This window comes from Sorex fumeus, unplaced genomic scaffold, assembly GCF_029834395.1.
Source record: "Sorex fumeus unplaced genomic scaffold, SorFum_2.1 ptg000037l, whole genome shotgun sequence".
Classification (NCBI taxonomy): domain Eukaryota; kingdom Metazoa; phylum Chordata; class Mammalia; order Eulipotyphla; family Soricidae; genus Sorex; species Sorex fumeus.
Genome location: NW_026606094.1, coordinates 30,117,729 through 30,132,151, shown reverse-complemented (window position 1 = coordinate 30,132,151; position 14,423 = coordinate 30,117,729). Strand labels below are relative to the sequence as shown.

General features: G+C 38.6%; 1 protein-coding gene across 11 annotated transcripts in view; it reads left to right on the top strand.

Annotated features, from left to right (window-relative positions):
• The window catches only part of MAGI2 (membrane associated guanylate kinase, WW and PDZ domain containing 2), a 1,504,283-nt gene that overhangs the window by 909,773 nt on the left and 580,087 nt on the right, over positions 1 to 14,423 (top strand). The gene's annotated exons all lie outside the window — the stretch shown is intronic.

Sequence of the window (14,423 nt, the reverse complement as noted above, 5' to 3'; positions counted from 1 at the left end):
CAGAGTATTCCCTTTTGTTCTCTCCTCCTTTTGGGTGTTGTGGTTTGCAAAAGAGGCATTGAGTGGCAATCATGTTGCATTCCATATTTTTTTTGACACTCAATACCTCTATTGCAAACCGCAACACCCAAAAGGAGAGAGAGACAAAAGGGAATGCCCTGCCAACAGAGGCAAGGTGGGGTCGGGGGGAGGCGATGAGTTTGAAGGTGGTGGTGGGAGGGATACTGGGATCATTGGTGGTAGAGAATGGGCACTGGTGGAGGGATGGGTACTCAAGCATTGCATGACTAAAACACAAGCACGAAAGTTTGTAGGTCTGTAACTGTACTTCACGGTGATTCACTAATAAATTTTTTAATAAAATAAAACAATAATTCAATATAAAAAATAAAAGAAACAGACCTAAATAATCTTTATAGCAAAGAAACATTTTGGAATAGCATGATCTGCTCCCTCATTCAAAGTAGAGTTCTTATGTAGCTGTTAGAAAAGATGAAGTCATGAAATTTACATACAAGTGGTACAATATGGAAAGTATCATGCTAAGCGAAATGAGTCAGAAAGAGAGGGATAGACATAGAAAGATTGCATTCATCTGGGGAATATAAAGCAACAAAGTATGAGATTAATACCCAAGAATAGCTGAGATCAGCACCAGGATGATTACTCCATAACTTAGAGGCCAGCCGGGTATCCTAGAGGAAAGGGCAGTTCAGATAGAGAAGGGAGCACCAAATAAAGGATGTTTGGAGGATCCTCCCAGGAGGGGAGATGCATGTCGAAAGTAGACTATGGACTGAACATGTTTGCCACTCAATGCCTCTTTTGCAGACCACAACACCCAAACGGAGAGAGAGAACACAGGGGATTGCCCTGCCACAGAGGCAGGGGGGGATGGGGGGATGGGGGTGGGAGGGATATTATCCATGGTGGTGAAAAACGGGCACTGGTGGAGGGATGGGTATCTGATCATTGTATAATTGAAACCCAAGCACAAAAAATTGTAAATCTACAACTGTAAAAAAAAAAAAATTAAAATAAAAAAATTAAAAAAAAAAGTAGAGTTCTGCTGTTTCAAAGGCTTGAAATCTTTAGCAGCAAACTGAGACCCCTTCTAGGGAGCAGATAAATAGCTCTACATAATTGTTACTGAGAACCTTCTAACTCACAAAGGAAAAAAACTAGCTCATAAGCCAAACTGTGGTAAAATTACCAGTGGACAAGCCACCCACATTCATGACATTGTCAAATTTTCATCTATTCCTCTTTCACATTAATACTGCAAAAAGGAATGAGAAGCATAAGATAAAATCTCAGATCCTGAAGACAGAAACAAAAATACATACCCCAACATAAACTCAAAATATTTGTAAACAAATGGTGGATTTTGAAGAAATTTTAAAGACACAGTGATCACTGTAACAAAAAGAGGTAGTAGCTTCAGAATTAGAAAGGTATTAAAAACTAAGAGACTTTTGGTTAAAAATTTCAAATTCATTACTATGAGGTAAAGTTTATGTTTGTAACCCCAAATCAATCTATCTCCTGAGTCCCTCTCTTCTCCTTCTTATAATCCCGGACCCCTATTTTATTTCCTAGGTCAGTACAACAAAACAAACACCGTCCACCCGTTCAGCGGGCCCAGTAACGTCTCCATTTTGAGACTTGTTGTTACTGTGTTTGGCATACTGAATATGGCACGGGTAGCTTGCTAGGCTTTGCCTTGTGCCAGAGATACTCTCCGTAGCTTGCAGGGCTCTCAGAGAGGGGAGGAGGAATGGAATCCTGCTCGACTGGGCTGGCTGTGCGCAAGGCAAATGCGCTACCGCTGTGCTGTCGCTCCAGCCTAAAGTCAACCCGTACCTAGGTTAGCACATATATAAAAAATCAGTTACATCTCATTGTAATGTAATCCATACATCTATGTGGATTTTCTATAGGTATGCCATTAATTTTCATTTTCTGTCTGCTTCATGTTCATTTATTTCTTGGCCAGATTATGAACCAAGAGTGGTACAGGGAAATATCCACTCCTCCTGAGTAAAATCATTAGTCTTAGAAAAATAACAAAACAAAGCAACCCCCCCAAAGGGAAATCAAAATCTGAAGAGGCAAAAAAGTGTCATAGAATTACTTTCTCCAGAAGTGAATTATATGCTCAAAACATGTAAGCACAGAATATTGATTTTGTTTAAACTTTTTTAAATTAAAAAAAAATTCAGGCTTTAAATACTGTGGTTTATTTTGTCATAAATTTTTAAGAATACCGAGGAATTATGTGATGTTAAGGCTATTCAGGAACTAGAGAGAGAGATTAAGGGGTAAGATACATGCAAACCTATTTTAAAATGTGGGAGGACAAACTTTGATTCCTAGTACCATATGTTTCTCTGAGAACCACTGGGAATGACCACTAAACATGGAGCCTTAGTAGTGCCCATGCACCACTGGTATTGTTCCAAACTAAAGATGAATAAACAGCTATATCAAAAGTAATATAATAAATGGAAATACAATAGGAAAATGCATAGTTAAAATTAAAGTGGAATATCTAATAGTGGTCTCCAGTTAGTGGGATTAGAGCAATAAGGGAATTGTTACCAACTTTATGAGCCTGTAGGAAGTTTAAACTCTGTGAAAATATTGCTTCCAGGGAAATAATTGAAATCATAGATAATAACTACTAATGGTATAATTTTCCTGAAATGTCTGTTTCAATATGTATTTCTGTCACTATAACAAGTCTCAAATCTGGAGGCCAAGCATTGATTCTTTTAATTTCTCATGATTTTGTGGGTTGGCCAGGTTAGTTGGATAGTTTTGCTTAATATTGTTCAGCTAGAGGCAATAAAATGATTACATGCAGCAGGGAAAATTGTCTAGAGAACTTTAATTCTCCAGGTACTTTCTGCCTGTGGCAACTTTCTTCTACCAGGGCTCTCTACATTGTTTTTTATCTCCAGCAGGACACTTTGGACATCCTTTGTTTGGCATGATGACTCATTTATAAAAGGAAGCAATTTAAGAATACATTCCCCAATTATACAAGCACATATCGGGTCTTTATGTTCAACATTCTTGCCAAGTTTTATTGGACAGAGTAAGTTGCAAAGTGAAACCAGGAGCCCTATGCAAAAATTCTAGACAGGTGTATGAATAGTGAACAAAATTACTCATTAAGTGTCACAAAGAGAGTTGCTGACCCTCAATCTAACATGGTTTGCTTTGTCAAGGATTATATTATCCTTACCTGTGGATTATATAAGAAAATATTCAACTATTTCCATCTTTGATTTGTTTGAATATTCTTTACAGTTTGCATTACTTAAAGAATAACTACATGTTATACTTTGATTTCATCCCAAAATTAATTATACAGCTTTAGGTTAGTTATAAGCTCTGAGGCACTCAGCAGGGATAGCATAAAAGCCATCAAAATCTTTGTTGAACCACTAATAATTTACATGAAAGATTATTATAAAGGGCTTTATTGTCCCCATTGATCATTTGTCAGTGCTTCTTATTTAGTGTTAGAACTAAGTCTATCATTTTCTTTTGATATATTTTGTTGGAAACCACCATTTATAACACTTCTGCCTCTTTAATTTGCAGTCTATATGCACTTCCAAAATTTTTAAAGAGTAGTGAACCAATAGTGAGAAAAACTAATAAAACATTGATTACATATCAGGACTTTGCTCAATAGGAAATGATAATAGAATTTTCTGGAAATATTTCAGTTGTGCAAAATAAAAGATACATAGAAATATATATATGGAAATGATACATAGAGAATTCTAGTACTAAAATAGTCTGCTTTTGTTTTTGCTATCAGATGTTTTAATAAAGCATTCTCATTAGACAAATTAGAGTACTGATAATTAGAATTTTAATGATTATTTGTTATTCCTTCATTTTTTCTTTTTATTATCTTACTGTTATTTTTCTTGTTATTGTTATTATTCCCATGATCAAATGAAACACATTGGAATCATTTGATTTTCCATAAAATCTCTTGAATATTATTTGTCATACTGAGCTGTCCTTGTCAGCTGCAATTATAACTATCCACCCAACATGACGATTAAAAATGACTGAAAGCACTTTGCAAATATAAGATGTTCTATAAACACTTTTTCCCAGTAGTCTACAACCCATTTAAATGGTATTTGATCTGGCATAAATTGCTATTTCAAGCATCTTTGAGCCATCATAAATTTGGATGCCTTCCTTGCTTTCTGGGTTTTAAATTCCCCAAATGTTCTTTATTGAAATCCAATATTCATTCCAAAGTATATTGCATCACATTCAAGTTAACTGAGACCAGGAGCCAGAAATGCCCCATTTCCTTGGTCATTCTCATATTAATGATAAAAATTAGATCCAGGAGATCACATTTTATTAGATTATCTTCTCTCTCAATTGTGATGCTACTTCTTTGGAAAACAAAGCAATTTTCTTTCATAGATCACCTACACATTTTAGAGTGAAGGTGAGAGTAATTCCGGTATGTACCAGGAGAGCACTTTTATTTAAACAAATCAACATGACTGCATTTTGCTTCAAGAAGATAGGAACTTAAAACCTAAACTACAAATAAATACATACTGAACTTGATCACATTTATTTACTTAAGGTAAAATAAGTGCCACCCTAACCTAATTTTGCCTCAATCCCAACCCTTTAATTAAAAAAGATAATGTTAATGTTGAAAATTATAGCTGCACTTATGATGTCAAGAACTAAGACCTATCTCAGTCATTAAATTTGTGAATGAGTTTAGGGTATAGAATTATGGGGAAAAAAGAACTTCAAAGGTGATTAATTTAAAGAAAATAAGCACTCAGTGTGGTATACTTTATTGCACTTGTTACATTGCTAGTGTTTGAGTCAAAGAAGTCTTTAAGGATTAAGGATATTTCTGGTATTACTGGGCAAATACTATTGTCCAATATTTCACACAGTGTATTCTCTGGAATAAGCTATTCTGTGGGGATAGGTTTTCTTTTATGCAAAAAATTCCCGGTCCAGGGCTGTACTCCAAAGCACAATCCTCTAACTGTCCTACTGTTGTTCATCAATTTGCTCGAGCAGGCCCAGTAACGTCTCCATCTTGAGACTTGTTGTTACTGTGTTTGGCATATTGAATATGTGAGGGGTAGTTTGCCAGGCTCTGCTGTGCGGGCGAGATACTCTCGGTAGCTTGCCGTGCTCTCCAAGAGGGACGGAGGAATCAAATTCAGGTCAGCCATGTTGGCCGCGTGCAAGGCAAACACCCTACCACTGTGCTATCGCTCCAGCTTTTGGTGGTATCCTCTAACTACAAATGTTTATTAGCCATTAATATAGCTCAGAATTCTTGTCTTTAAAGACTCCTATTTTACTTCATTAGTCCTTTTTCCCACCTTCTTATCCATGTAGCATTGTAGCACTGTCCTCCTGTTGTTCATCAATTTGCTCGAGTGGGTCAAGTAACATTGTGAAACTTGTTGTTACTGTGTTGGTATATTGAATATGTCACAGGTAGCTTGCCAGGCTTTGCCATGAAGACGAGATACTCTCAGTAGCTTGCCAAGCTCTCCGAGAGAGGCAGAGGAATTGAACCCAGGTTGGCCTGGCTGGCCGCATGCAAGGCAAATGCCCTACTGCTGTGCTATTGCTCCAGCCCTATCCATGATATATATCTTATCCATAGCACAGTGGTAGGGTGTTTGCCTTGTGCGTAGCCAGCCTGGCTGAGCCAGGTTCGATTTCTCCGCCCCTCTCAGAGAACCTCGCAAGCTACCGAGAGTATTCAATATGCCAAACACAGTTACAAGAAGTGTCACAATGGAGATGTTACTGGGCCCACTCAAGCAAATTGATGAACAACGGGAGAACAGTGGTTTTTTGTTGGTTTGTATTATTTTATGTATCTTAAATTATATATTTTATTCATGATATATATTATTTTTCTTCTTTCTGCCGTCTACATTTGTTATCATCTCTAAGATTAATATTCCTTGACTATACTTTAGGTGGGCTGGAGCAATAGCACAGCGGGTAGGGCGTTTGCCTTACACGCAGCCAACATGGCCGCCCTGAGTTAGATTCCTCCGCCCCTCTTGGAAAGCCCGGCAAGCTACCGAGAGTATCTCGCCCACACGGCAGAGCCTGGCAAGCTCCCCGTGATGTATTTGATATGCCAAACACCGTAACAAGTCTCACAATGTTTTTTACTGGGCCCGCTCGAGCAAATCGATGAACAATGGGAGGACTGTGACCGTGATACCTTAGGAACTATGCTTTGAAAATAAATTTAAATTTCAAAACTACAAGCAGTTTTTGTTTAAATGATATCCATTAGGTATGATGGCTTAGAGGATGCAAAGGCCTTAGTGAACTGGGTCAATCAATTACAAAAAAATATTATACACATGTGTTGAGAAATTATTTGGAAATAATTTAGTTTCCTAATAATTTCCTAAAATAACTTTAGGAAATAATCCTAAAGTTAAATGCGTGCCTAGACATGATCCATTCATTCTAGTTTACCCTGTTGGCATATACACAGGCATGCTCAAAGGACAGGAATGAATATAGCAGCTTTATTCCAAAACTGAAATTAAAATATCCATCAACAAAAGAATGAAAATAATGTTGTAGTGTCTCTACACCACAAAATGCAATGTAACAATGAGAACAGTGAGATTGTTACTATCTATAGACACATGGAAAAATCTCAAAATCTAAAAACCAAACTTTTGTACAAAAAAATTAAAAAGAGTACTTCATAGATCCATTTAGATAAAGTTTATGTGGAACAAATCAATGGCAGTTGAAATCAGAACCCTGTTTACATTGGGCCAAGTCAAGGGGAAATTTGAGGTTGAATATATTTTGAGGGTAAATTCTGATAAAATTCTGTCTTCTCAGTGTTCTTTGTGAGAATTCATCCAAGTGTACACTTATTGCCGATATAATTTACTGCACGCACACAAATAGCAAGTTAGGCTAAAATGAATTAAAACAGAAAAATTATTTTTCTTTTTTATAATACTGTCAGAATAGTTTCATGTGTAAGTTTCTTCCTTTTTTATTTTTTGCCTAGGAAATGCAAGTGGAGTGAGCATGACTTACATTAAAATAATAAATCTCAAAAGTTTGATTCCCCATGTAACTCCACACAAGTACTTTTGACAATAGGCACTTTAACAACTGCTTAGAATTAATCTGCATGTGTGTATGTGGGGTGGGGTGGGGGATGGGGGGAGTACATGGCAAGTTCAAGTCAAATGTTGGAATATGTGATTATAGGTATTGTTTATTCAGCTATTGGTCATTTAATTAATAGTTATTATAGGTCCTACTCGGATTTGGGCCGAGCATCATCCACCCAGATCCTCCAAATTCCAGTACGCCGGGGTCACACCCACCAACTGGCCCCCTGGCGCCCTGTAATCCCATCAACGGCCAAGACTCAGAGACTATAAAAACCAGCTCCCGGAACCACGTGGCCGCATTCACTACCGTGCGACATCTTATTATGACATCTTATTATCTCATTCCTACTTTGGGCAAACTGGCAGGCTACCGAATGTAGCCTGCCCACATGGCAGAGTCTGGCAAACTCCCCGTGGTGTACCCAATATGCCAAATACCAGTAACAATGATGGGTCTCATTCTCCTAAAGAGCCTTGAATATAATCTCAAGGCTAGAATGAAGGAGACGTTACTGGGACCTGCTCAAGGCAATTGACGAATAACAGGATGATTTGTGATTTGTGATTATAGGTCCTGATTTAAAACACACACACAGATTAAATCCTGATCTTATTGGCTTAGATGTGAGGGCATAAGAAATGAAGCACCAGAGAGAGAGAGAGAGAGAGAGAGAGAGGAAGACAGAGAAGCAGAGAGACAGAGAAGAAACATAAACCATGAAACATCTGAAATAAAGGCTCTTAAGAAAATAAAGCAGAGTGATGGTATAATGATTCTGTGTGTCTTATAGGCTCAAGACATATGGCCTGGAAGATATTTCAGAGAAGGAGACATCTAAATAGAATCCTGATGAAAGGGAGGGAGTGATCAGATTGATATCTGGAGGAAAATAAATTTAAACACACAAACAGCAAATAGAAATGCCTATCAACATACTGCAGGCTCGGGAGTATGGAGCAACAGGAGCAAGAAAAGGAAGGGACAGGGATGTGGGTGCCCATTAAGAATGACATGGGAAATCTTTGGAGGATTTCAGCACAGGAGTGACAGTATCTGACTTACTTTTAAAGTCTCTGTCTTCCGTGTCGAGACTTGACTGGGAAGCAGATATGAGGGGAAAAGCAAGGGCATTAATGGGAAAACTGGCAAGTTGGATCAGAATAACTTGGTTGTAGACTCAGGGGACTAGGATTGTAATAATGTGTGCACAAAACCAGGTGAAATAGTGACTGGAGAGAATAGGCAGCAGGTAGAGATAGTAGGTAAGGCATATGCCTTGCACACAGCCAACCAGGTTTATTCCCCTGCATTCCATATGGTCCCCTGAACATTGCCAGGGGTGTTTCTCTCAGCACAGAGTCAGGAGAAAACCTGAGTACAGCTGGGTGTTGCTTCCCAATCCCACTCCACTCCCACAAAATACTTGATGTGGATTTCAGAAGTGATTTAAAGAATAGTTGGAGAAAGATGAAGATGAACTGCTCTTGAGTAGGTTTATTCTAAGGGAAGCCAAAAGTTAGATGTGAGAGTGATGTGGATGAAAGTAGATTATTTATTTATTTTTGAATAATTACAGCTAGAAGGTACCGGCAGAGGAACAAAGGCACGCGGGTCCTGGGCCTGAGACCTCGAAGCCTGCTCAGATCGGGGCTGAGCATCCTCCACCCAGATCCTCCAAATTCCAGTAGGCAGGGGTCTCACCCACCAACTGGACCCCTGGCGCCGTGTAATCCTATCGACGGCTAAGACCCAGAGACTATAAAACCCAGTTTGACACCTTATTATCTCATTCTTACTTTGGACAAAATGGCAGGCTACCCACACGGCAGAGTCTGGCAAACTCCCCATGGTGTACCAAAAATGCCAAATACCAGTAACAATGATGGGTCTCATTCTCCTAACCCTGGAAGAGCTTTTAATATGGCACTTTTTAAAAAATCTCAGAGTTAGGACGAAGGAGACATTACTGGGGCCTGCTTTAGGCAATCGACGAACAACAGGATGGTCGTGACAGCTAGAATATATAGTTGAAAATATCCAGTAAGTGGGTGGAAACTGATTATGAAGGAGAAATAGAAAGTGCAGGAATGATCTTGAGTATGTGAGAAAAAGGAAGCTGCTGATGGAGAATAGTATTATGATAAGGCATTTTGCCTTGCATGCTGTCAACCCCAGTTCAAACCCTGAACCACATATGGTCCACCAAGTACTGCCAGGAGTGACCTCTCAGCCCAGAGTTAGCAGTAGTCACTGACTATCCAGGTTTGGCCCAAACACCCACTCCTTCCAAAAAAAATTTCCTTGTAAATGTTTATATGAACTAAAAGATTAATTTTCTGCAATTTTTTTCTTAATACTTGTCTCTATTGTTTCGGTTTTGGGGTCACACCTGGCAGTGCTCAGGGGTTACTCAAGGCTCTGTACTCAGGAATTATTCCTGATGGTGCTCTAGAATGCCAGGGATGCCACCTGGAAGGCCACTGCCTTACCTGCTGTAGTATTCAGCTCCCAATACTTAGGTTTCTTATTGGATCATTGATATATAAGCTACCAATTGAACTAGAAATTTCTGTGAGAGAAAAATAGTCAAATCACTCATTTGGCATACATTGTGCTTGGTTGGAGATTGATGTGTATATATATTTTTTTATTAAAGCTATTTTGAAAATGTGACTCCATTGCTTTCTGAGTACCATTTACTTATCACCCAAAATAAAACAATTTTATTGACATTTTGACACTCAAACTGTTTCAAATGCTTCCTTCTTAAATGGTAAATTGGAAATAAAAGAAAAATTGAGATGATAAAAGTTTCAAAGTTAAAGTTGTCTGCCAATTATGAATTTCTTTTTTCAAAAGAGTTAATGTGGAAACACTGGAATAAAGGATCATGATCACGATCATCCTGTTGTTCATCGATTGCCTCGAGCAGGCACCAGTAACATCTCCTTCTTCCTAGCCCTGAGTTTTTAAAAGAGCCATATTCAATGCTCTTTCAGGGCTAGGAAAATGAGACCTATCATTGTTACTGGTATGTGGCATATTGAGTACAACACGAGAAGTTTGCCAGACTCTGCCATGCGGGCAGGATACTTTCGGTAGACTGCCGGGTTCTCCGAAGTAAAAAGAAGATAATAAGATGTCACAATCGCGGCCTCGCGCTTCCAGGAGCTGGGTTTTATAGTCTCTGGGTCTTGGCCATTGATGGGACCACCTGGCACAGGCGGCAGCTGGTGGGTGTAACACCTACATACTGGAAGATGGGGGATCTGAGTGGAGAAGGCCTAGTCCCAATCCGAGCAGGCTTGGAGATATCAGCCCCAGGACCTGCATACCTGGGTTCCTCTGCTGGTTCCTTCATGCATAAGGCTTGTCTGGACGTGTGGAGAGTGGTCTCAGCATGGCTGTGACTGGTTCTGGAGGTCTTCGGCTGCCGGGGCTCTTCTCAGGGCAGGGAGGGAAACTCAACCTTCCCCCCTCCAAGGGGACCGGTGAGGACAGCCAGGCGCAGGGGCAGGAAACTCTGCATTGTATCTTCCGGGAGCTGGGTTTTATAGTCTCTGGGTCTTAGCCATTGGTGAGAATAAAGGATATAGTGAAGAAACCACTTTGTTTTTATAATATACATGTTATATGTTAATCTAATTTTAGCAATATTATAAACTGTATTTTTTTGTAAATTAAACCTTTAAATTTCTTATTATAGAAAGGGAAGCATGTACATAGAACAAGTATTGGTTACTCCCATATCTAACATAAGAAATCTGACAGAAAGAGCCTAAGGTTTTATCTTTCTAGTTCAGAAGTTGAGATTTTTTTTAATTGTTTTGTTCCTTCTTGATGAAATGATTTTCTAGGATCTGACACTTATGAATAATAGCTTCATGTATTATTTATCATCAATGAGAAAAACTAATTTAAAATCATCTATATCAATGAAATTATTTTAAAAGATAAGACTCTAAATGAGTAAGCTGTCTGATAGATTTATTAATATAAAGTGTTGAGACATATAAAATGTCCCTGGTGTTAAATATTATATGGATTCTACTTTATAGAATATAGTATCTAATATCTCCTAAGGTGTACCTATAGGACAAATAATAACTCTAGCTGTCTTTTTTTATTCTGCTATTAGTTTTCTGATAGTACTATCCTTCCAGATATCCTAACTGGAAAATTCTGCTAGTCTTTTTTTTTTTTTTTTAACTCACCATGAGCTACACTTACAAAGCTTTCATGTTTGAGTTTCATTCATACAATGATCTATCCCTCCACCAATGTACATTTTCCACCACCAATGTCCCCAGTATCCCACCCCACCACATCTCACCCCTCTCCCCTGCCTCTATGGCAGACAGTTTCCCTATTACCCTCTCTCTACTTATGGGCATTCTCATTTAACTCTGCTGGTATTAACATTTAAACCTACCCAATTCAATTATTATCAATCTTGTTCATACAGTTATTCTTTGTCCCTGATCTACCATCTTCAGTCCCCATGTTCATTCTCACATTTTCCAAAGCAACCATCAGAGTTTTCATTCAGTTCTTTTAAGATCTCCCGAATTTGTCTTCTGCCTGAGGATATTCCATTCTCTATTGACCTTGTATGTCTAAGAATGTGAGGTTCATCCTTTGCTATCTGAGTGTGCTCTTAACTCTGTTACCTATATGGTTTTCCTCACATATGACTTTAAGCCAGGAACTTGATTGAGATCAAGGACAGTTTTTTGGTGCTAACAGAGAGAGAGACATTTCATGTGTCTGATTTTTAAACTCCTCTGGACCTCGAAGGGCCATCCCATATGCCTGTTCACTTTCTGCTTCATGACCCTTCCTGGAACAAGTCATCTTTGCAGTGTTCTCTGCAGTGGCAGTGTCCAACCCAAGCATTATCCTCATTTTACAGATGACTAAACCAAGACTCAGGGAAATTTAATGATCTGTCTGCACCACAGAGCTAATATGCGGCAGCCTGGGATGCCAAAACCATGCTGTTTTAGGGCACTCAGCTGCCTTCTAAATGTTCTTTGAATGAATGAAGAAGTAAATGAATTTGTCGTTTTCTATTTTTCTTAATTTAAAATTGGAAAGTGCTAAATGGTGTTTCTCTGTCACTAAGAGTCTTGCAGTACCAGAACAAAGTAGATTGTTAGTGACATGAGCTGAAAAGTGAGAAAATATGAGAAGTTTCTGAGGCAAGGCCAACATAAGATTGTACTTTCTGTGGCAAGAGCATTGAATAAATGCAGTTATTTTAATCTTTTATTTACATGTTTTAATAATGCAGAATATAAAACAAGTATTTGGAGATAACCTCAAAGGATAATAATTATTAAAGTGCTTGCTATGGGCCAGGAATTTTTTACATCTTTCTTTGCAAAATTTAGTTTGCACCCATTTTACTGTGAAATGTTGAAAATAGAATTCATAAAGGACAGTAGAATTCATAAAGGACAATAGAATTCATAAAGGACATGTGCGTCCACTGATTTAATGAGTGCTAGGATAGGATAAACCAAGGATAATGGTATTTTTTTTCTAATTCACCCAACTATTATTTTATTTTATTTAATTTTTTTAATTTTTATTTTAGAAACTCCAAGGCTTGGAGGCTAGCCGCATACTCTAGGGGTAAAAGCAGCTCAGATAGAGAAGGAAGAACCAAATAAAGGGTGTTGGGAAGGTCTGCCCAGGATGGGATAACGTACTTTGAAGTCACTTTTTAATTGCATTTATTTCAGTTGAAGTATTTTATGCTTTCAATGAAAATCAGATCCTAATTCTTCACATTGAAACACCATATCAAAAAAAATTTACTTCAAAATATGTTACCGTTTCTTTTTCTAATATGAAGATAAGAACTTTAAAATTGATAATTGATTTTTATGTAGGGAAGATCTTCCAGAAATGGCTCAGGGTCTGTGGGGGCCATGGCTATTGATACTCAGACAACCAGGTGACAGTATGATACTAGAGTTCCAGGATGTGGAGTTGCTGGGCTACATGGTGCCAGGGACCACTCAGACTACCCTTGTGATGCTTGGGAGACCACAGGACTACATATAGTTGTGCTGTGGGACCCACTGTTGCTGGAATTCTATGCAATTCCCTGAGTATGTACCCCGACCACTAAGCAATCTCAACATTGATTGCTTTTTTTTTAATTTTTTTTTTTTTAGGAAACTCTGTGCAGAATTAAGATTCGTACCAACACATTTTAAAATATAAAAAAAAAAGGTATTTGTAGGGGCAGAGATCAGGTACACAAATTTGTGAATAAATTCACTGAGAGAATTATATGTGTAAGCAAAGTTTACTAGGGAAAGAGAGCTCTTGCAAAGGCGCAAACAGGCCTTTACTCCAGAGTAAGAGACCTAGCCTTGTGCTTTGTCTTTTTTTTTTTTTTAACCCTTTTTTGAATGTGGGATTCCACACATAGGATGCTATCTCTATCACTTAGGCCTAAAAGTCAGGCTTGGAATAGCTTTTGCTTTTTTCTCAAATGCTACCTGTTTCCTTATGGTAAGTGCTTTGGGCTGGAGCGATAGCGAATAGGGCGTTTGCCTTGCTTGTGGTGTCGGCCGACCCGAGTTCGATTCCTCAGCCCCTCTCAGAGAGCCCCGCAAGCTACCAAGAGTATCTCACCTGCACGGCTTACCTGGCAAGCTACCCGTGACGTATTCTGTATGCCAAACAAAATAATAAGTCTCACAATGTTACTGGACCCGCTTGAGCAAATCGATGAACAATGGAAAGACAGTGACAGTGAAGTATTTTCATTAAGTTTTTATAAATTGCATGTTGGTTTTGTCTTCTTGAAAGAAAAATAAGCCAGACATCCCAGAAGGGCATTCTCAAGGATCTCTTGTCCTCAGTTGTGGCTGCCTGAGAAAAGTATTGTTGGTCTCTCCTAGTGGGTTCCATGCTGGCTTCCCATGTCCTGAGTTTTTGGCTATTTTTGGAATATATGGAACAGTGTTCCTTTGCAATTATATTGAGAAATGTAGGTCTCTTTTTTTATTAATTCACTTGATCACTTGATCACTTGACTTCCCGTTACTCATCAATTTGCTTGAGCGGGTGCCAGTAACATCTCCATTCATCCCTGTTGCGTGCTAGTGTAGCCCAATGGCATCTGTTCATTCTAGGAATATGAAGAGCCTCAAACCCATTGTTCAGGGTCTTGGCGAAGAAGTCTGGCCATCTTGTATGTG